This window comes from Rhipicephalus microplus, chromosome 6, assembly GCF_043290135.1.
Source record: "Rhipicephalus microplus isolate Deutch F79 chromosome 6, USDA_Rmic, whole genome shotgun sequence".
NCBI lineage: Eukaryota > Metazoa > Arthropoda > Arachnida > Ixodida > Ixodidae > Rhipicephalus > Rhipicephalus microplus.
Window position 1 is genome coordinate 157,335,564 of NC_134705.1, and position 23,574 is coordinate 157,359,137.

Genomic DNA, 23,574 nt, shown 5'->3' on the forward strand with positions numbered 1-23,574 from the left:
GGATGACCTCTCGGTGTAGTTGCAGGAGTACATCCTGTGCCGATTTGTGAGGACGGAATCCGAACATGGTAGGGGCGAAAGCCCCTTTCTGTTCAAGATATTCCGAAAGTCTGTCCCGCACCATCGTCTCCATCAACTTGCCAACGCAAGACGTTAGAGAGATGGGGCGAAGGTTGTCTATGTTTACTGGCTTCCCCGGTTTGGGAATGAATGTGACCAGTGATGTCTTCCACTCTGAAGGGACCGATATCCGACCACTCCAGATGGCGTTGATGTATTCCAAGAGGTGTGCCAGCGCAGGATCGGCCAAATTTGCCAGCGTCTTGACCGTGATTTTATCCTTACCAGGGGCTGTTCCTCTACGCATTTTAGCCATTGCCGCCTTCATATCATGTAGAAGAAAAGGGGCATCTAGGGTCTCGTTTTCTTTTCCCGAATATATATACTCCGAACCTCTCGGATCGTGCACCTGGCAGAGATACCTGTCGCGAAGAGTTTCCGCGAGTTGCGTTGAAGTACCCTGAAATCCGTGAAGGGCTCTTCGCAGGTGTCGTTGTGTTTCTCCTCGCGTTTGCGTGGGGTCAATGAGGCTGCGAAACAGCCCCCATGTGCTTTTGCTTGACATCTGATGAGCGATATCATTACATTTGTCTGTCCAGTTTGCATCTGCTAAGTGCGTAGCGTATTCAGCTGCCTGTGTAGTTAGCTCCTGAATACGTTTTCGAAGGGGTCTATTATGCTTCTGACGTTTCCAGCGTCGCGTGAGGCTCCGACGGGCCTCCCACAAATGCAGAAGGTGGTTGTCAACGGCTGGGTGTTCATCCGATGTTCGCACTACGGTTTCGTATTTCTTCTGAGTAAGCATGATGTGTGCAGCCCAGTCTGCGTAATTGCCGGAACGGAGGATAGGCGGTATAGTTTCCGTGCGCATTTTGTCCCAGTTAACTAGTCGCGCTTGTGTGTCCTTCCGTTTGAAAGGATGTGTGGAGAGTGTGACGTTTAGGAGGCAGTGGTCACTGCCCAGGGTCTCCTCTAGGTTAGTCCATGTAACGTGTCGTGTGTTCTTAACCAAAGTGAGGTCAGGACAGGTGTCCCTGGTCACCGAGTTGCCAAGGCGCGTGGGGGTGGCCGGGTCGGTGAGAAGGGTGAGGCTTAAGGTGGAGATAAGCTCCGCAAGCCGCCTTCCCCTGGCCTCCTCGCGTGTGTACCCCCAGAGTCGGCAAGGGGCATTGAAGTCCCCAAGAATTATCAGAGGTGCTCTGTCGGCACATTTCAGTGCACGGCAGAAGATCTCTGCATAGGTGACGTGGAGTGTTTTAGGCGGAGTGTAAATGTTCAGTATATAAACCGCGTGATTTATCCTACGGAGAGGCAGTATCTGCACCATTGTGTAGGAATGCTCCGATTTAAGCTCGAGATCAATCTCCTGCGCAGTGTAAGATTTATGCACCAGAACACAGGTGGATGGGTCCCTTTGAAACGTGTTATAGCCTGAAAGTTTAGCCTGCAAACCTGGCTCTTGAAGGGCCAGCACTGCGGGCATCACGTCCAAATTTTGAATATAGAGGTGTAAATGAGACCTTTTGCGCCGGTCTCGGAAACCTCTGCAATTCCACTGTATTATCGAGAGCGATTCTCCTTTTATCCGTGCTCTGGAAGGAGTACCTGCCATATTTATTGTATTTGTTGAGGTGGGCTAGTGAGCGGTTCAGCGACGAGAGCTGCACCGCCACTTTGCGCATTCTCTATGGAGTCGGTAGATTCCTGCTGTTTTTCGCCCTCCGCTGCACGGAGGATTTTACTGGGGCGCCCTACCTCACGGATAGGCCCTGCACGCCGTGCAGATCTCGGGTTACTGCTGAGCCATGTCTGAATGGATTGCGTTACTTGCTGCGTTACGGTGGCTATAATGAGCTGCGTCTGCATCTGGATAGCCGTCTGCACAGCTTGACTAATCATATTCGGGAGCTGGGCCATCTGTTCAGGGAAATGTACTAGCTGTTCTTCGATATTAGAGACCCGGGACTCCAGATTTTCAATCAAGGCCGAGTGAGACGTTACTGTATTGCCCGAGCACACAGAGGCCGAGTCACACTCGTCATCCATGTGCGGTAGAGGTTTCTCCGCCCTAGCTTTTTCAAGTGCCTGAATTTTGGATGCAAGCTGCGCATTTTGCTTCTTTAAGGACTCCAACTGATTACTCATCTCGAGCGTGAGAGGGTTTGAGGAAGGAGATGACTGTGAGGCGGCCACTGCCCAGCCACTCACCTGTTGGTTTGGAGCACTGCTGAGTGGAGGGAAAACCCCGGCCGGGAGTGTCGGGGCCTGTTTCCCTATTCCTGGCTTGACTTCTTGAGACACGTGCTTGTTTCCGGCTTTCTGTTGCGGTGGTTGCCGCTGTTGCTGGCCTTGCTTCCCCTTCTTCGAAGGTCGGGGCGACCGCTTGTGCCGTGTTGTGGCGGGTCCTGCCTTGTTCGTTGCCTCCGGACGTTGCAGCTTACGGAACTTTCCAGTGCAGTCCGCGGACCCTGTGAGGTGGGCCCCATCGCAGATTATGCAGGAAGGCTGACACTCGTGTTCTCTTAGGCCGTCTGTAGTGGCCCCAACTTGTTTGCCGCAGTATCCGCAGCGCCCGTCTTCGGGGTGAGGGCAGTTGTCCACCCGGTGGCCAACCGTACCACATCTGTAGCACGCCGGGATTGTTTTCTTATAGGTGTGTACTGGGACACATTCATAGTTGTACTGAATGTAACGGGGAAGTCTTCGGCCCACGAAAGTCACCACCGCTATATTTGAGGAGCCAAGTTTTCGGATGAAAGCGATGTCGCCCTCCCTCCAGCGAAGTTTCGGCTTGAGTGAAGCAGAGGTTTCGTCCTCGCGGACACGGATGACCCCTTTGCAACAGTCGCCATTGAGTTTGAGATGGCCACGGAAGGGATATGTCTGTTCCCCAACCTTGAGGTCGAATTCCTTGATAAGCTTGTCCACCACGGATGGGGTCTGAGTGCCACAGACAATGACGTTCTGTTCCCAGACGGGCCAGACGCTGAGGTCGTCGGCTGCCAGGTCACCAACGTAGCGAGCTACTGCAGAACCCACTTCTCCGTGCTTGAAAACCATCTTCAAATCGAGGGTTCCTCGAGGTTTCAGGACCACGATGAGGTCTTCCGAGCGTAAGCGTGGCGTCTGTTTCGGGCGCCACTGCTGTGCTGTCTTCTTACTTCCTTTTGGCGAAGCAGCGCGAGCACCGCCGGGAGTCACTGAGCGGGGAATCCCCGCCTGGGTCAGCGACGCTGTGCTGGCGTCTCCCTTGGTTGTCGGATTTGCCTGTGTCCTGCGTTGCCGTAGACGCATCAGGGCTTGCAAACACTCATCTTCGGTGGGTGGAACATCTTCATCTTCATCTCGTTTTGTGGCGTCGATTTCAGTCCATTGCATGGTTACCGGGTCATACCCGGTGATCTTAGTTGCCGCCATACCCGGGAATCCGAGACGCCAGCTGCGTCGAGCCTAGCCCTTGAAAGGGCCAGCTCAACCGCGGCGTTGCAGGACGCGGTCGGCGTGAAAGTCTCGAAAATTGGCCCACCTGTGGAGAATCGGTGTCCACAGACTCCTTGTGGTGTTAGGCGTCCAATGGCATCAGTTTCGTTGAGGTTCAGCTTAGAAACCGACGGTTCCAGCCGAAAAACGACGGAGCCGATGCGCTGCACGTCCGATCACTTCGCGCGCTTGCAGCGCCCCCCCAGTCCGGTCCGCGGTGGTGATCGCTACCGACAGAGATAGCGCGCGAAAAGATTTGTTTCGATGTTCCACCACAGGCGGCGCGGAGCGGCGTGGTTTTCTGCGCATGCGCTACTCCGGCTGCGGCAGCTGCGCGACGTTGAACTGTAGGGGGACGGACATACGCCTGGCGCGGCGTAGCCAACCTGGCGTGACGCAGCGCAACCACCGCGCGCGCGCGCGCCGGGTCACGTCGAAGTGTATTGTCGCCTTAAGAGTGTTTTCACACTCGTTGTTTGGCTTATAGATGGTGCTGACTGTCGCTCCTACTTCTAAATTCACAGATAAACCCAAAAAAGTGGATGGATTGAGGGCCGCTGTGATAGCTCAGTGGTTAGAGCATCGAACGCGTAATTCGAAGGTCGTAGGTTCGATTCCTGCTCACAGTTGGTAATTTTTTCATCCACATTTCTTTCTTCTTATTTATTTTCCATTGATTTTAATAACTTCCCCATTACATTCCTTGGCATTACTGTCTGTTATATCTCATTAATATTGTGTTAAAAACACGGAAAAACGAGCCCTTAGGTATACGCTTCTTTTCCTTATTTCATTGAACGAGGGTCTCGTACTGGCAGACTTGGTGTGTTTAGGTTGTATAAGAGGGACAATTAATCAGCTGCCCGCTCATATTAAGTTCACGTGCTACGTGACGCCAAACATGCGCATAAGAGTGTTTTCACACTCGTTGTTTGGCTTATAGATGGTGCTGACTGCCGCTCCTACATCTAAATTCACAGATAAACCCAAAAACTTGGATGGAGGGAGGGCCGCTGTGATAGCTCAGTGGTTAGAGCATCGAACGCGTAATTCGAAGGTCGTAGGTTCGATTCGTGCTCACAGTTGGTAATTTTTTCATCCACTTTTCTTTCTTCTTATTTATATTCCATTGATTTTAATAACTTCCCCTGTACATTCCTTGGCATTACTGTCTGTTATATCTCATTAATATTGTGTTAAAAACACGGAAAAACGAGCCCTTAGGTATACGCTTCTTTCCCTTATTTCATTGAACGAGGGTCTCGTACTGGCAGACTTGGTGTGTTTAGGTTGTATAAGAGGGACAATTAATCAGATGCCCGCTCATATTAAGTTCACGTGCTACGTGACGCCAAACATGCGCATAAGAGTGTTTTCACACTCGTTGTTTGGCTTATAGATAATGCTGACTGTCGCTCCTACTTCTAAATTCACAGATAAACCCAAAAAAGTGGATGAATTGAGGGCCGCTGTGATAGCTCAGTGGTTAGAGCATCGAACGCGTAATTCGAAGGTCGTAGGTTCGATTCCTGCTCACAGTTGGTAATTTTTTCATCCACATTTCTTTCTTCTTATTTATTTTCCATTGATTTTAATAACTTCCCCATTACATTTCTTGGCATTACTGTCTGTTATATCTCATTAATATTGTGTTAAAAACACGGAAAAACTAGCCCTTAGGTATACGCTTCTTTTCCTTATTTCATTGAACGAGGGTCTCGTACTGGCAGACTTGGTGTGTTTAGGTTGTATAAGAGGGACAATTAATCAGCTGCCCGCTCATATTAAGTTCACGTGCTACGTGACGCCAAACATGCGCATAAGAGTGTTTTCACACTCGTTGTTTGGCTTATAGATGGTGCTGACTGCCGCTCCTACATCTAAATTCACAGATAAACCCAAAAACTTGGATGGAGGGAGGGCCGCTGTGATAGCTCAGTGGTTAGAGCATCGAACGCGTAATTCGAAGGTCGTAGGTTCGATTCGTGCTCACAGTTGGTAATTTTTTCATCCACTTTTCTTTCTTCTTATTTATATTCCATTGATTTTAATAACTTCCCCTGTACATTCCTTGGCATTACTGTCTGTTATATCTCATTAATATTGTGTTAAAAACACGGAAAAACGAGCCCTTAGGTATACGCTTCTTTCCCTTATTTCATTGAACGAGGGTCTCGTACTGGCAGACTTGGTGTGTTTAGGTTGTATAAGAGGGACAATTAATCAGCAGCCCGCTCATATTAGGTTCACGTGCTACGTGACGCCAAACATGCGCATAAGAGTGTTTTCACACTCGTTGTTTGGCTTATAGATGGTGCTGACTGTCGCTCCTACTTCTAAATTCACAGATAAACCCAAAAAAGTGGATGGAGGGAGGGCCGCTGTGATATGTCAGTGGTTAGAGCATCGAACGCGTAATTCGAAGGTCGTAGGTTCGATTCCTGCTCACAGTTGGTACTTTTTTCATCCAATTTTCTTTCTTCTTATTTATATTCTATTGATCTTAATAACTTCCCCTGTACATTCCTTGGCATTACTGTCTGTTATATCTCATTATTATTGTGTTAAAAACACGGAAAAACGAGCCCTTAGGTATACGCTTCTTTCCCTTATTTCATTGAACGAGGGTCTCGTACTGGCAGACTTGGTGTGTTTAGGTTGTATAAGAGGGACAATTAATCAGCTGCCCGCTTATAATAAGTTCACGTGCTACGGGACGCCAAACATGCGCATAAGAGTGTTTTCACACTCGTTGTTTGGCTTATAGATGGTGCTGACTGTCGCTCCTACTTCTAAATTCACAGATAAACCCAAAAAAGTGGATGGAGGGAGGGCCGCTGTGATAGCTCAGTGGTTAGAGCATCGAACGCGTAATTCGAAGGTCGTAGGTTCGATTCCTGCTCACAGTTGGTAATTTTTTCATCCACTTTTCTTTCTTCTTATTTATATTCCATTGATTTTAATAACTTCCCCTGTACATTCCTTGGCATTACTGTCTGTTATATCTCATTATATTGTGTTAAAAACACGGAAAAACGAGCCCTTAGGTAAACGCTTCTTTCCCTTATTTCATTGAACGAGGGTCTCGTACTGGCAGACTTGGTGTGTTTAGGTTGTATAAGAGGGACAATTAATCAGCTGCCCGCTCATATTAGGTTCACGTGCTACGTGACGCCAAACATGCGCATAATAGTGTTTTCACACTCGTTGTTTGGCTTATAGATGGTGCTGACTGTCGCTCCTACTTCTAAATTCACAGATAAACCCAAAAAAGTGGATGGAGGGAGGGCCGCTCTGATAGCTCAGTGGTTAGAGCATCGAACGCGTAATTCGAAGGTCGTAGGTTCGATTCCTGCTCACAGTTGGTAATTTTTTCATCCACTTTTCTTTCTTCTTATTTATATTCCATTGATTTTAATAACTTCCCCTGTACATTCCTTGGCATTACTGTCTGTTATATCTCATTAATATTGTGTTAAAAACACGGAAAAACGAGCCCTTAGGTATACGCTTCTTTCCCTTATTTCATTGAACGAGGGTCTCGTACTGGCAGACTTGGTGTGTTTAGGTTGTATAAGAGGGACAATTAATCAGATGCCCGCTCATATTAAGTTCACGTGCTACGTGACGCCAAACATGCGCATAAGAGTGTTTTCACACTCGTTGTTTGGCTTATAGATGGTGCTGACTGTCGCTCCTACTTCTAAATTCACAGATAAACCCAAAAAAGTGGATGGATTGAGGGCCGCTGTGATAGCTCAGTGGTTAGAGCATCGAACGCGTAATTCGAAGGTCGTAGGTTCGATTCCTGCTCACAGTTGGTAATTTTTTCATCCACATTTCTTTCTTCTTATTTATTTTCTATTGATTTTAATAACTTCCCCATTACATTCCTTGGCATTACTGTCTGTTATATCTCATTAATATTGTGTTAAAAACACGGAAAAACGAGCCCTTAGGTATACGCTTCTTTTCCTTATTTCATTGAACGAGGGTCTCGTACTGGCAGACTTGGTGTGTTTAGGTTGTATAAGAGGGACAATTAATCAGCTGCCCGCTCATATTAAGTTCACGTGCTACGTGACGCCAAACATGCGCATAAGAGTGTTTTCACACTCGTTGTTTGGCTTATAGATGGTGCTGACTGCCGCTCCTACATCTAAATTCACAGATAAACCCAAAAACTTGGATGGAGGGAGGGCCGCTGTGATAGCTCAGTGGTTAGAGCATCGAACGCGTAATTCGAAGGTCGTAGGTTCGATTCGTGCTCACAGTTGGTAATTTTTTCATCCACTTTTCTTTCTTCTTATTTATATTCCATTGATTTTAATAACTTCCCCTGTACATTCCTTGGCATTACTGTCTGTTATATATCATTAATATTGTGTTAAAAACACGGAAAAACGAGCCCTTAGGTATACGCTTCTTTCCCTTATTTCATTGAACGAGGGTCTCGTACTGGCAGACTTGGTGTGTTTAGGTTGTATAAGAGGGACAATTAATCAGATGCCCGCTCATATTAAGTTCACGTGCTACGTGACGCCAAACATGCGCATAAGAGTGTTTTCACACTCGTTGTTTGGCTTATAGATGGTGCTGACTGTCGCTCCTACTTCTAAATTCACAGATAAACCCAAAAAAGTGGATGGATTGAGGGCCACTGTGATAGCTCAGTGGTTAGAGCATCGAACGCGTAATTCGAAGGTCGTAGGTTCGATTCCTGCTCACAGTTGGTAATTTTTTCATCCACACTTCTTTCTTCTTATTTATTTTCCATTGATTTTAATAACTTCCCCATTACATTCCTTGGCATTACTGTCTGTTATATCTCATTAATATTGTGTTAAAAACACGGAAAAACGAGCCCTTAGGTATACGCTTCTTTTCCTTATTTCATTGAACGAGGGTCTCGTACTGGCAGACTTGGTGTGTTTAGGTTGTATAAGAGGGACAATTAATCAGCTGCCCGCTCATATTAAGTTCACGTGCTACGTGACGCCAAACATGCGCATAAGAGTGTTTTCACACTCGTTGTTTGGCTTATAGATGGTGCTGACTGCCGCTCCTACATCTAAATTCACAGATAAACCCAAAAACTTGGATGGAGGGAGGGCCGCTGTGATAGCTCAGTGGTTAGAGCATCGAACGCGTAATTCGAAGGTCGTAGGTTCGATTCGTGCTCACAGTTGGTAATTTTTTCATCCACTTTTCTTTCTTCTTATTTATATTCCATTGATTTTAATAACTTCCCCTGTACATTCCTTGGCATTACTGTCTGTTATATCTCATTAATATTGTGTTAAAAACACGGAAAAACGAGCCCTTAGGTATACGCTTCTTTCCCTTATTTCATTGAACGAGGGTCTCGTACTGGCAGACTTGGTGTGTTTAGGTTGTATAAGAGGGACAATTAATCAGATGCCCGCTCATATTAAGTTCACGTGCTACGTGACGCCAAACATGCGCATAAGAGTGTTTTCACACTCGTTGTTTGGCTTATAGATAATGCTGACTGTCGCTCCTACTTCTAAATTCACAGATAAACCCAAAAAAGTGGATGGATTGAGGGCCGCTGTGATAGCTCAGTGGTTAGAGCATCGAACGCGTAATTCGAAGGTCGTAGGTTCGATTCCTGCTCACAGTTGGTAATTTTTTCATCCACATTTCTTTCTTCTTATTTATTTTCCATTGATTTTAATAACTTCCCCATTACATTTCTTGGCATTACTGTCTGTTATATCTCATTAATATTGTGTTAAAAACACGGAAAAACTAGTCTTAGGTATACGCTTCTTTTCCTTATTTCATTGAACGAGGGTCTCGTACTGGCAGACTTGGTGTGTTTAGGTTGTATAAGAGGGACAATTAATCAGCTGCCCGCTCATATTAAGTTCACCTGCTACGTGACGCCAAACATGCGCATAAGAGTGTTTTCACACTCGTTGTTTGGCTTATAGATGGTGCTGACTGCCGCTCCTACATCTAAATTCACAGATAAACCCAAAAACTTGGATGGAGGGAGGGCCGCTGTGATAGCTCAGTGGTTAGAGCATCGAACGCGTAATTCGAAGGTCGTAGGTTCGATTCGTGCTCACAGTTGGTAATTTTTTCATCCACTTTTCTTTCTTCTTATTTATATTCCATTGATTTTAATAACTTCCCCTGTACATTCCTTGGCATTACTGTCTGTTATATCTCATTAATATTGTGTTAAAAACACGGAAAAACGAGCCCTTAGGTATACGCTTCTTTCCCTTATTTCATTGAACGAGCGTCTCGTACTGGCAGACTTGGTGTGTTTAGGTTGTATAAGAGGGACAATTAATCAGCAGCCCGCTCATATTAGGTTCACGTGCTACGTGACGCCAAACATGCGCATAAGAGTGTTTTCACACTCGTTGTTTGGCTTATAGATGGTGCTGACTGTCGCTCCTACTTCTAAATTCACAGATAAACCCAAAAAAGTGGATGGAGGGAGGGCCGCTGTGATATGTCAAAGGTTAGAGCATCGAACGCGTAATTCGAAGGTCGTAGGTTCGATTCCTGCTCACAGTTGGTACTTTTTTCATCCAATTTTCTTTCTTCTTATTTATATTCTATTGATCTTAATAACTTCCCCTGTACATTCCTTGGCATTACTGTCTGTTATATCTCATTATTATTGTGTTAAAAACACGGAAAAACGAGCCCTTAGGTATACGCTTCTTTCCCTTATTTCATTGAACGAGGGTCTCGTACTGGCAGACTTGGTGTGTTTAGGTTGTATAAGAGGGACAATTAATCAGCTGCCCGCTCATATTAAGTTCACGTGCTACGGGACGCCAAACATGCGCATAAGAGTGTTTTCACACTCGTTGTTTGGCTTATAGATGGTGCTGACTGTCGCTCCTACTTCTAAATTCACAGATAAACCCAAAAAAGTGGATGGAGGGAGGGCCGCTGTGATAGCTCAGTGGTTAGAGCATCGAACGCGTAATTCGAAGGTCGTAGGTTCGATTCCTGCTCACAGTTGGTAATTTTTTCATCCACTTTTCTTTCTTCCTATTTATATTCCATTGATTTTAATAACTTCCCCATTACATTCCTTGGCATTACTGTCTGTTATATATCATTAATATTGTGTTAAAAACACGGAAAAACGAGCCCTTAGGTATACGCTTCTTTCCCTTATTTCATTGAACGAGGGTCTTGTACTGGCAGACTTGGTGTGTTTAGGTTGTATAAGAGGGACAATTAATCAGCTGCCCGCTCATATTAAGTTCACGTGCTACGTGACGCCAAACATGCGCATAAGAGTGTTTTCACACTCGTTGTTTGGCTTATACATGATGCTGACTGTCGCTCCTACTTCTAAATTCACAGATAAACCCAAAAAAGTGGATGGAGGGAGGGCCGCTGTGATAGCTGAATGGTTAGAGCATTGAACGCGTAATTCAAAGGTCGTAGGTTCGATTCCTGCTCACAGTTGGTAATTTTTTCATCCACTTTTCTTTCTTCTTATTTATAATCCATTGATTTTAATAACTTCCCCTGTACATTCCTTGGCATTACTGTCTGTTATATCTCATTATATTGTGTTAAAAACACGGAAAAACGAGCCCTTAGGTAAACGCTTCTTTCCCTTATTTCATTGAACGAGGGTCTCGTACTGGCAGACTTGGTGTGTTTAGGTTGTATAAGAGGGACAATTAATCAGCTGCCCGCTCATATTAGGTTCACGTGCTACGTGACGCCAAACATGCGCATAATAGTGTTTTCACACTCGTTGTTTGGCTTATAGATGGTGCTGACTGTCGCTCCTACTTCTAAATTCACAGATAAACCCAAAAAAGTGGATGGAGGGAGGGCCGCTCTGATAGCTCAGTGGTTAGAGCATCGAACGCGTAATTCGAAGGTCGTAGGTTCGATTCCTGCTCACAGTTGGTAATTTTTTCATCCACTTTTCTTTCTTCTTATTTATATTCCATTGATTTTAATAACTTCCCCTGTACATTCCTTGGCATTACTGTCTGTTATATCTCAATAATATTGTGTAAAAAACACGGAAGAACGAGCCCTTAGGTATACGCTTCTTTCCCTTATTTCATTGAACGAGGGTCTCGTACTGGCAGACTTGGTGTGTTTAGGTTGTATAAGAGGGACAATTAATCAGCTGCCCGCTCATATCAAGTTCACGTGCTACGTGACGCCAAACATGCGCATAAGAGTGTTTTCACATCGTTGTTTGGCTTATAGATAGTGCTGACTGTCGCTCCTACTTCTAAATTCACAGATAAACCCAAAAAAGTGGATGGAGGGAGGGCCGCTGTGATAGCTCAGTGGTTAGAGCATCGAACGCGTAATTCGAAGGTCGTAGGTTCGATTCCTGCTCACAGTTGGTAATTTTTTCATCCACTTTTCTTTCTTTTTATTTATATTCCATCGATTTTAATAACTTCCCCTGCACATTCCTTGGCATTACTGTCTGTTATATCTCATTAATATTGTGTTAAAAACACGGAAAAACGAGCCCTTAGGTATACGCTTCTTTCCCTTATTTCATTGAACGAGGGTCTCGTACTGGCAGACTTGGTGTGTTTAGGTTGTATAAGAGGGACAATTAATCAGCTGCCCGCTCATATTAAGTTCACGTGCTACGTGACGCCAAACATGCGCATAAGAGTGTTTTCACACTCGTTGTTTGGCTTATAGATGGTGCTGACTGTCGCTCCTACTTCTAAATGCACAGATAAACCCAAAAAGTGGATGGAGGGAGGGCCGCTGTGATAGCTCAGTGGTTAGAGCATCGAACGCGTAATTCGAAGGTCGTAGGTTCGATTCCTGCTCACAGTTGGTAATTTTTTCATCCACTTTTCTTTCTTCTTATTTATATTCCATTGATTTTAATAACTTCCCCATTACATTCCTTGGCATTACTGTCTGTTATATCTCATTAATATTGTGTTAAAAACACGGAAAAACGAGCCCTTAGGTATACGCTTCTTTCCCTTATTTCATTGAACGAGGGTCTCGTACTGGCAGACTTGGTGTGTTTAGGTTGTATAAGAGGGACAATTAATCAGCTGCCCGCTCATATTAAGTTCACGTGCTACGTGACGCCAAACATGCGCATAAGAGTGTTATCACACTCGTTGTTTGGCCTATAGATGGTGCTGACTGTCGCTCCTACTTCTAAATTCACAGATAAACCCAAAAAAGTGGATGGAGGGAGGGCCGCTGTGATAGCTCAATGGTTAGAGCATTGAACGCGTATTTCAAAGGTCGTAGGTTCGATTCCAGCTCACAGTTGGTAATTTTTTCATCCACTTTTCTTTCTTCTTATTTATATTCCATTGATTTTAATAACTTCCCCTGTACATTCCTTGGCATTACTGTCTGTTATATCTCATTATATTGTGTTAAAAACACGGAAAAACGAGCCCTTAGGTATACGCTTCTTTCCCTTATTTCATTGAACGAGGGTCTCGTACTGGCAGACTTGGTGTGTTTAGGTTGTATAAGAGGGACAATTAATCAGCTGCCCACTCATATTAGGTTCACGTGCTACGTGACGCCAAACATGCGCATAAGAGTGTTTTCACACTCGTTGTTTGGCTTATAGATGGTGCTGACTGTCGCTCCTACTTCTAAATTCACAGATAAACCCAAAAAAGTGGATGGAGGGAGGGCCGCTGTGATAGCTCAGTGGTTAGAGCATCGAACGCGTAATTCGAAGGTCGTAGGCTCGATTCCTGCTCACAGTTGGTAATTTTTTCATCCACTTTTCTTTCTTCTTATTTATATTCCATTGATTTTAATAACTACCCCATTACATTCTTTGGCATTACTGTCTGTTATATCTCATTAATATTGTGTTAAAAACACGGAAAAACGAGCCCTTAGGTATACGCTTCTTTCCCTTATTTCATTGAACGAGGGTCTCGTACTGGCAGACTTGGTGTGTTTAGGTTGTATAAGAGGGACAATTAATCAGCTGCCCGCTCATATTAAGTTCACGTGCTACGTGACGCCAAACATGCGCATAAGAGTGTTTTCACACTCGTTGTTTGGCTTATAGATGGTGCTGACTGTCGCTCCTACTTCTAAATTCACAGATAAACCCAAAAAAGTTGATGGAGGGAGGGCCGCTCTGATAGCTCAGTGGTTAGAGCATCGAACGCGTAATTCGAAGGTCGTAGGTTCGATTCCTGCTCACAGTTGGTAATTTTTTCATCCACTTTTCTTTCTTCTTATTTATATTCCATTGATTTTAATAACTTCCCCTGTACATTCCTTGGCATTACTGTCTGTTATATCTCAATAATATTGTGTAAAAAACACGGAAAAACGAGCCCTTAGGTATACGCTTCTTTCCCTTATTTCATTGAACGAGGGTCTCGTACTGGCAGACTTGGTGTGTTTAGGTTGTATAAGAGGGACAATTAATCAGCTGCCCGCTCATATCAAGTTCACGTGCTACGTGACGCCAAACATGCGCATAAGAGTGTTTTCACACTCGTTGTTTGGCTTATAGATAGTGCTGACTGTCGCTCCTACTTCTAAATTCACAGATAAACCCAAAAAAGTGGATGGAGGGAGGGCCGCTGTGATAGCTCAGTGGTTAGAGCATCGAACGTGTAATTCGAAGGTCGTAGGTTCGATTCCTGCTCACAGTTGGTAATTTTTTCATCCACTTTTTTCTTCTTATTTATATTCCATTGATTTTAATAACTTCCCCTGTACATTCCTTGGCATTACTGTCTGTTATATCTCATTATTATTGTGTTAAAAACACGGAAAAACGAGCCCTTAGGTATACGCTTCTTTCCCTTATTTCATTGAACGAGGGTCTCGTACTGGCAGACTTGGTGTGTTTAGGTTGTATAAGAGGGACAATTAATCAGCTGCCCGCTCATACTAAGTTCACGTGCTACGTGACGCCAAACATGCGCATAAGAGTGTTTTCACACTCGTTGTTTGGCTTATAGATGGTGCTGACTGTCGCTCCTACTTCTAAATTTACAGATAAACCCAAAAAAGTGGATGGAGGGAGGGCCGCTGTGATAGCTCAGTGGTTAGAGCATCGAACGCGTAATTCGAAGGTCGTAGGTTCGATTTCTGCTCACAGTTGGCAATTTCTTCATCCACTTTTCTTTCTTCTTATTTATATTCCATTGATTTTAATAACTTCCCCAGTACATTCCTTGGCATTACTGTCTGTTATATCTCATTAATATTGTGTTAAAAACACGGAAAAACGAGCCCTTAGGTATACGCTTCTTTCCCTTATTTCATTGAACGAGGGTCTCGTACTGGCAGACTTGGTGTGTTTAGGTTGTATAAGAGGGACAATGATTCAGCTGCCCGCTCATATTAAGTTCACGTGCTACGTGACGCCAAACATGCGCATAAGAGTGTTTTCACACTCGTTGTTTGGCTTATAGATGGTGCTGACTGTCGCTCCTACTTCTAAATTCACAGATAAACCCAAAAAGTGGATGGAGGGAGGGCCGGTGTGATAGCTCAGTGGTTAGAGCATCGAACGCGTAATTCGAAGGTCGTAGGTTCGATTCCTGCTCACAGTTGGTAATTTTTTCATCCACTTTTCTTTCTTCCTATTTATATTCCTTTGATTTTAATGACTTTCCCTGTACAATCTTTGGCATTACTGTCTGTTATATCTCATATATATATATATATATATATATATACATATATATAGATAGATAGATATAGATATATTGAAATGAATTAATGAATCTGAATAACGGACGCTGTGCTGGCACTGAAGAAGACCATGATGATCGGTTTCTGTGGTAGTAGCTCGCGCACGCCGCTCGCCATTAGCCAGACCAGCCTGATAAAGCCCAATTTGCCAAGTGGCGTCTGAACCTTTTTCGACGTACAACACCTCTATTTTAAGTGGTTGAGGTGCCGGGGTACCCTCAACCTGGAACTTCGCAATCGGACGCTACCATCACCGTTCACCATGACTGCTCCTGGCCCTTCTCAAGCTGCCTTACAACGATAGTCTACTGTACTGGCGTGCCTCGGCAACGCGACCCACCAATTTTTCGCGGCAACGACGAACAAGACGTCGAGGACTGGCTCGTCGAGTACGAAATCGTAAGCGCTTCCAACAAGTGGAACGCCTGCGACCAGTTCACAAACGTGCGCTTTTACCTCGCTGATGTGGTCAGCCTCTGGTTGAAGAACCACTAAGGCGAAATCACCAACTGTTCCGCCTTCAAAACCACCATCGCCGCGGTCTTCGGTCGTCCCGCCGTGCACCGGCTTCGCGCGGAACAGCGTCTTCGTAGTCGAGTCCAGGGCAGGGACGAGACCTTTACAAGTTACATTGAAGATGTCTTGTCTCTTTGCAAGCGCGTCGATGAATCTCTAACCGAACGCGACAAAATCAAGCACATCATCAAAGGAGTTGACGACGATACCTTCCAGATGCTCGTCGCTAGAAATCCCCAGACCGTCACCGATGTTGTCCAGCTCTGTCAAGAGTACGACGAGTTGCGTAAGCAGCGCGTCTCTACGCGCAGGGCCGCTGAAGATACGGCTGAAGTTTCAAAGTTTCAAAGTTTCAAAGTTTATTTTGCAGGAAAAAAAAATACAAAAACTTCCCTGCGGGAGGCAAAGACTAAAGGCTAAATAGCCTGACGAGGTCTTGACCTCCTGATACAGTCTGCATCAGTGCCATATTACACATATTCACACATCAGTAACATACATATACAAATAAGTGACATTATACATATCTTATTTAGTTACATAGCTTATTTCTACATGGTATACATTCAGAATATGTTTTACATAAACAGGAAATAATTTTGGTATCAAACGATTCTGTTTAAGTATCATTGTTCACAGTAAGAAAAAAATCAACTCAGTATACAAGTATTCCTAAATATAAAAGCCTATGGATCTACTATGTCTTTAGTCAAAAGAAGAAAGGATTTATGATGACATTTAAATTGTTTAGTTTTCAGAGTAAAGTCTATATTCGATTCGTGAAGGTTTAGCAATTGTATGATCTTATAATCAATAGCCTGCTTGCCATAGTTCGTGCGTGTTTTCTTAGTTTTGCGGGTAGAATTTCTGAAGCCATATGTTGTTGATACAGTGCGTGGAAAGGAATCCTGTAGTTTATGTTTGTGGATGTGTTGCATCAGTGCACTCCGCCCTCGTGCACGACGTCGCTGCTGAGCACACCGTCTTACTGCCCCACATCAAACAATTCATTCGTGAAGAAGTTGCGCGTCAAGTTTCTCTTGTGGCCGAAGCATCCGCGCCAGTGACCTCGTTAGACCCACGTCTACGCCAGGTCATTGAGACACAGGTCATGCAGACACTGCCTCCATCGCCATCTCCCCCTACGCCGCTGACCTACGCTGCCGTCGTTGCTAGACCCCCAGCTCCACCTGTCTCTGGCGCATACCGGGGCACCGGGTCCTCCTACCCTACGACGCTGCCTACATACACGGCACCCCATCCCGTTTCGCCCCCAGCACCTTCTGTCGTTAACCCATGGCGCACCTTGGATAATCGACCCATCTGTTTCCCATGCGGTTTCGTGGGACATATATCACGCTACTGTCGCCGTCGCAACTTCCAGCCTACCAAACCACGGGAATTCTGCAAATTACCAGGCTACCCTCCTATCACCTTCTCCTATCACCGACTCATTGTCCCCACGACGCCCTGTCGATTCTCGCCGGTCATTACCACCCCGTCGCCGATCTGTCTACCCGATGCTTCAGCGCACGAGCCCCGCTCGAGAGGAAAACTGACAGCCGCAGTTCCGGAGGCAAGAACTGCGTCGTCGTCGAAATTTCTAAGACCTCCTCTTTGTCCGACCAACGAAATTGATGTGCTCGTAGAAGGTGTTGCTGTACGTTCACTTGTTGACACAGGCGCCGTCGTTTCTGTAATTAGTGAAAAACTATGTCGCGATTTGAGAAAAGTTACAACGCCGCTTACGAATCTTGCTCTGCGTACAGCCACCTCCTATTTCATCGCGCCGACAGCTCAGTGCACAGCACGCGTTCTTATTCAAGATGTTTGGTACGCCGTCAACTTTGTTGTTTTCCCACGTTCATCTTACGACGTCATACTAGGATGGGATTTCCTTTCTTCCCATCAGGCCCTCGTCGACTGCGCTCGTGCTGAACTCACGTTGACGAATCCGTGCCTTGATATCGACCACCACCGTCCCTCGAAAGTGTTTGCCGCAGCTGACGTCCGCATCGCGCCGTTGTCCGCCGTCCTAGTGCCTGTGTTTTCCCCTGCTGCCACTAACTCGACACTCCTGTTCCAACCATCTATAGCTAGTGTGCAACACCGAACCATCGTCCACCCGTTTGCCGTAATCAACTTTTCCAATGGTTCGGCGGTACTTTATGCTTGCAACGTTTCTGCTTGCCCGTACATCCTGCTACACGGCGAGTGTCTGGGAAGCCTCGAGACCTTAAATTGTATTTTCGAAGACCCGATCTATCCAGACAAGCCATTTTTACCGACTTGTGCCATTACACCCGAAACTGACGCCAATGAAGTTATGGATGTATTCCGCAAGTCTATTGATTGCAACCTCACGCCTGGGCAGCAGGAACAGCTGATCAAGCTCCTACAGCATTTTCGAGTCTCTTTTGACCACAATCAGCCTTCCTTAGGTCGAACGTCATCTGTTGTTCACCGTTTAGATACCGGTCAAGAGACGCCATTACGGCAGCGTCCATATCGTGTGTCAACTACCGAACGCCGCGCCATCAATGAACAGGTTGACGACATGCTGACACGTGGCATAATCGAACCGTCAAGCAGTCCCTGGGCCTCTCCAGTTGTGTTGGTCAAGAAGAAGGACGGATCCATCAGGTTTTGCGTGGACTACCGACGTCTCAATCGAATCACGCGCAAGGATGTCTATCCGCTGCCACGCATTGATGATACCTTGGACTGCCTACAGGGAGCCGAATTTTTCTCTTCTTTAGATCTTCGCTCTGGATATTGGCAGGTACCCATGGCAGAGGCCGATCGCGAGAAAGCAGCTTTCATCACGCCCGACGGGCTTTACGAATTCACAGTCATGCCCATCGGCCTCTGCAACGCGCCAGCTGTTTTCGAGCGAATGATGGACTCTATCCTTCGAGGCCTCAAATGGAACGTTTGCCTTTGTTATTTAGATGACATTGTCGTCGTTTCAACTGATTTCGCAACCCATTTAACCCGCCTCGAGAAAGTCCTCGCGTGTATTTCTGCCGCGGGGCTGCAACTGAATCTGAAGAAGTGCCATTTCGCCACTCGAAAGCTTACGATCCTTTGCCACGTGGTTTCAAAAGACGGCATTCTTCCTGACCCTGCCAAACTTACAGCCGTTTCAGCGTTTCCCAAACCGACCACCATGAAAGAGCTTCGAAGCTTCATAGGCCTGTGCTCTTACTTCCAGCGCTTCGTCCGCAATTTTGCGACGATCATCGCTCCTTTGACCAAGCTCCTTGCCGGCTCTAGAGACCTTTCAGCCTGGTCTGCCGCCTCTGACGATTCTTTCAATGAACTGTGCCGCCTCCTCACGTCACCGCCTATTCTGCGACACTACGACCAATCGGTACCCACAGAGATCCACACCGACGCTAGTGGTGTCGGGCTAGGCGCTATTCTTGCACAGAAGAAAGATGGCTTTCAAGAGTACGTGGTTGCCTACGCAAGCCGAACTCTTAGCAAAGCTGAGATCAACTATTCCGTCACTGAAAAGGAATGCCTAGCCATTATTTGGGCGATAGAGAAATTTCGACCTTACTTGTATGGGCGCCCTTTTGACGTCGTGACTGACCACCACGGCCTCTGCTGGTTGTCGTCACTGAAGGATCCAAGCGGTCGCCTCTCCCGATGGGCATTACGCCTCCAAGAATATAATATTCGCGTGGTCTATCGCTCCGGCCGGAAACATTCGGACGCGGACGCCCTATCTCGTTCGCCCCTACCCCCTGACCCGGACTGCTGCGAAAGTCTAACCTGCGATGCCACTGTCGTCACCATCGCCGACATGCCATCTGAGCAACGCAAGGACCCTTGGGTTGCTTCGATTCTAGACATCCTGGCTGGGCGGACGGCTTCCCTCGCTTCTCGCACGTTGCGTCGGCAAGTCGAGCACTTCGCCACTTGCGACGACGTGCTGTACCGACGCAACTACGCACCCGGTGGACGTCAGTGGCTACTCGTGATTCCACGTCATCTGCGATCCGAAATTTGTTCCACGTTTCATGACGCCCCCCAATGTGGCCACGCAGGTTTCCTGAAGACTTATTCTCGCATACGTCTCCGATAATACTGGCGTGGCATGTACCATTTTATACGACAATACGTTCGGGCCTGCTCGACGTGCCAGAGACGAAAAACTCCCCCTTATCACGCCAGTGGTACCTTTTTACCCTTACTATGCCCATCCCGACCATTCGACCGCGTCGGCATCGATATCTATGGTCCCCTTCCCAACACTGCTGAGGGTAACCGCTGAATCATAGTTGCCGTCGACCATCTCACACGGTATGTCGAAACTTCATCTGTTCCCTCGTCTACAGCAAAAGACGTTGCGAGTTTCGTACTGCACAACATCGTATTACGTCATAGAGCACGTCGGGAGTTACTGAGCGATCGTGGTCGCGTATTCTTGTCAGACGTCATCACAACATTGCTGCGTGATTGCCGCGTCGTTCACCGCACTACAAGCGCCTATCATCCCCAGACCAATGGAACGACAGAGCGCTTCATCCGCACCCTTGGTGACATGCTGTCTATGTATATCTCGTCAGACCACTCCAATTGGGACCGAGTGCTCCCGTTTATCACGTTCGCCTATAATACCGCCATTCGAAGCACTACTGGATTCTCTCCTTTTTTCCTCCTTTACGGACGCGAACCTTCTTGCACTATGGACACCATTCTTTCGTACAAACCTGACTCCTCAGAGTCCACGACTTTGTCTCAAGCCGCTACATACGCTGAAGAATGCCGCCAACTCGCAAGATCATTTACAACTCAAGACCAAGGACGCCAAAAGCACCACCATGACGCATCAAATAACACTACTTTCTACAATCCAGGTTCACGCGTCTGGCTGCATGTCCCTTCTGCTACACCTGGCCTTTATACCAAGTTGGTCCCCAAGCATCACGGCCCATATCTTGTGGTACAAAAAAACGTCACCAGTGAATTACCTCATTGAGCCACTGGAACCATCTTCTGACCAACGTCGTCGTGGCCAGGAAGTTGTCCACGTCTCGAGACTTAAGCCCTGCTACGACCCTCCCGTGTTTACTTGTCCATAGGTCGCCAGGATGGCTCCTTATTTCGCGGGGAGTAATTGTAATGAATTAATGAATCTGAATAACGGACGCTGTGCTGGCAATGAAGAAGACGATGATGATCGGGGGCTGTGGTAGTAGCTCGTGCACGCCACTCGCCATTAGCCAGACCTGCCTGATAAAGCACATTTTGCCAAGCTGCGTCTGAATCTTTTTCGACGTACAACACCTCTATTTTAATATATATATATATATATATATATATATATATATATATATATATATATATATGTATGTATGTATATATATATATATATATATATATATATATATATATATATATATATATATATATATATATATCGTCGGCGCTAAAAAACGTAGCACAGGAGGTCGACAGTTCAGCATCAGCATAAGCATACCGGCGTGACCTTTGTAAAGGCACGCGTCAAGTTCCGGTGCTTTTTTTAATCTAAAGAAGAAGACGCGCATTGAGGAAAGAAGGCCCTATTGAAGGCGAGATGAAAGGAGCCGCTTCACCGGCCCAAGGAAGTCAATGGGAAAGGAGGAAGAGCAGGAAATGGGATGGCTTCCCCATTCGCGGCTCGGATCAAGGCATAAATCGATGAGCGTTGAACGCCACAGGGGAGGCGATGAGACCCGGGCGGGCAGAAACCGTGACGATACCTCTCCTGGAGCCACTGAGAAATGAGGTTGTAATAAGTTCGGAAAGGTTAAAAAAATGAAGTTAGAGCATGAGTACGGGACGCACTAGGGAATTAATGTTGACTACCAGAAGAAATTTCTCGCTCACGTGGTGGTGATGGAAGAACAAGGAAATACTATAGTAGCTTCTTGTTCTGTTGCATTGCTTGAATTGTATATTGACATAGCGATAACGTTATTTTTTAGGTGCACTTAGGTCGTATCGGATGGCTACGCTTTACGATGTAGTACGTGCGGCAAGATTTGCAACGCAAACATGTTTACTGTTATACGAAGGCGATAAGAAAACAACAGGACGGCGTCAACGAGTCGGTTTTTCCACAGGCAATTGCAATTGTGGGAAAAGAGTTGGAACTCTTCTGGCTAGTTTTTGTAGTTAGACACGGCTCTGAGGTGTAGTGGCACATAGAAAAATAGTGATAAGCTATTAGACAATCTTTGTAGCTCCACTGAATACTTTATTCTGTCAGCTTACTACATTTATCTTTATTCCTATATATGACAATTGAAAAAAATGTGAAGTGAAAAGGCTAATCATGACTGGCAGTTTTCCATGCACCGTTATTTATTAACCTTTATTCTTCATACTTTCGTGTGAAAAAAGAATCTCTATGTGTGTTAAATAGGAAAGAGGACTGGGCATTTTGTACAACTGAAATTTGCGGTCTTTCAGAATCTCTTGCATTAGACATTCTTTCTAAATCATAACTCATTTCTTCAAATGAAGTTCCTCATGGTTCGTGTTTAAAAAGAAGTATTCATTACCTTATAAATGATTTAATTATTTAGAAGACAAATGAGTGAAATGTAGACAACGTGAAAGCCAAATACAGAAATTGTGTGGCTACTATGAATTGTGGGTTCCCTACTTCAACGAAGCTATATTTTCGCCCTCCCTCTTCACTAACTTGAAAGATATCAATCCGCATCTCTCGGTGCGACGGGAAGCTTTTCTCAGTCCGAGCGAATAACCTTCCATCTGGAGTAAGCCTCTCATTAGGACGAATAATTAGGCTTGCTGAAACTGATTAGGCTTGAAGGGGCGCCCACTTTCACAATGAAACGAGGGTTTTCAGCTGGTAGGATCAGGTGGCTTTCCTGAAAGGGTAACGGTGTTGTTGGTGCCACAGCAGCATAGTTTATCAACGGCAGCAAATTGAGAATCCTCGCGCTTCGGGCCATTATTGATGTTTGAGGTTCGTGAGCCTAGATTTAAGTGCCCCTTTCGAAGCCAATGTGGTCAAGTTTTCGGAGCCTGCACTACAGCGTTTTTCATAATGATATCGTGCATTTGGAACAAGAAACCCTGTTCACTTTAATAATAATAATAATAATATATTATCACTAAAAACATTACAATAAGAATCACACCACTTTTTTGTCTAATGGCATACACGCGTCATACAAACTGAAAAGTGATTGTTGGCCTCAGAATAAACACAACTGTTGCAACATCTTGCCCTGATATTGAGAGAAAAACTTATTTTCGTGCAATGTATGACTACATCGATTTTGAACCAAGTACGGGCATTCGATGATTGATATTTGGGGTGTAACGTCTCAAAACCACCATATGATTATGAGAGACGCCGTAGTAGAGGGCTGCGGGAAGTACGGGCATTCAAAGTAAGGAATACTGTTCCTTCATGCAGCAGTAAATGCAAACCAAGTGCAGTTAATAAAAAATATGCCTTCACTGACAAACTAACTTCCTGTTGTTGAATAAACAGCCTTGTCCTCTCAGGGTCTTTTTTCTCCTGTGGAATTCAATGGAAATGTAAATAACGATAACGAACTCACCTCTCCGTTGGAATAAATTAGAACTCCTTTGATCGCTCGCTTAAAATAAATGGGTGTGTTATGCCTCATTTATGTCGTACTCAGCTACTGGCATTCTCGAGGAGGAATTATTCTTTAATTAAAGCTTTTCCGAGCCATCAATCGAACGATTCGTGTGGGCCCTTGCAGTCATGACTCTTCCGGATGGCGACGTTTGTATGCGGTAGAGTTAACTTAA

At 45.6% G+C, this 23,574-nt stretch overlaps 10 non-coding genes across 10 annotated transcripts; all 10 read left to right on the forward strand.

Annotated features, from left to right (window-relative positions):
• The first annotated feature begins 4,096 nt into the window (after positions 1-4,096).
• Positions 4,097-4,169, forward strand: TRNAT-CGU (transfer RNA threonine (anticodon CGU)). The gene has a single exon. It is a non-coding gene; the product is annotated as a tRNA-Thr (tRNA).
• An 839-nt stretch (positions 4,170-5,008) lies between these two features.
• Positions 5,009-5,081, forward strand: TRNAT-CGU (transfer RNA threonine (anticodon CGU)). Its single transcript has one exon. It is a non-coding gene; the product is annotated as a tRNA-Thr (tRNA).
• A 1,295-nt stretch (positions 5,082-6,376) lies between these two features.
• Positions 6,377-6,449, forward strand: TRNAT-CGU (transfer RNA threonine (anticodon CGU)). Its single transcript has one exon. It is a non-coding gene; the product is annotated as a tRNA-Thr (tRNA).
• Positions 6,450-7,287: 838 nt separating this feature from the next.
• On the forward strand, positions 7,288-7,360 carry TRNAT-CGU (transfer RNA threonine (anticodon CGU)). Its single transcript has one exon. It is a non-coding gene; the product is annotated as a tRNA-Thr (tRNA).
• Positions 7,361-8,199: 839 nt separating this feature from the next.
• TRNAT-CGU (transfer RNA threonine (anticodon CGU)) lies at positions 8,200-8,272 on the forward strand. Its single transcript has one exon. It is a non-coding gene; the product is annotated as a tRNA-Thr (tRNA).
• Positions 8,273-9,111: 839 nt separating this feature from the next.
• Positions 9,112-9,184, forward strand: TRNAT-CGU (transfer RNA threonine (anticodon CGU)). The gene has a single exon. It is a non-coding gene; the product is annotated as a tRNA-Thr (tRNA).
• Positions 9,185-10,478: 1,294 nt separating this feature from the next.
• On the forward strand, positions 10,479-10,551 carry TRNAT-CGU (transfer RNA threonine (anticodon CGU)). Its single transcript has one exon. It is a non-coding gene; the product is annotated as a tRNA-Thr (tRNA).
• A 1,293-nt stretch (positions 10,552-11,844) lies between these two features.
• TRNAT-CGU (transfer RNA threonine (anticodon CGU)) lies at positions 11,845-11,917 on the forward strand. The gene has a single exon. It is a non-coding gene; the product is annotated as a tRNA-Thr (tRNA).
• Positions 11,918-12,299: 382 nt separating this feature from the next.
• Positions 12,300-12,372, forward strand: TRNAT-CGU (transfer RNA threonine (anticodon CGU)). The gene has a single exon. It is a non-coding gene; the product is annotated as a tRNA-Thr (tRNA).
• Positions 12,373-14,122: 1,750 nt separating this feature from the next.
• On the forward strand, positions 14,123-14,195 carry TRNAT-UGU (transfer RNA threonine (anticodon CGU)). Its single transcript has one exon. It is a non-coding gene; the product is annotated as a tRNA-Thr (tRNA).
• Positions 14,196-23,574: the final 9,379 nt, after the last annotated feature.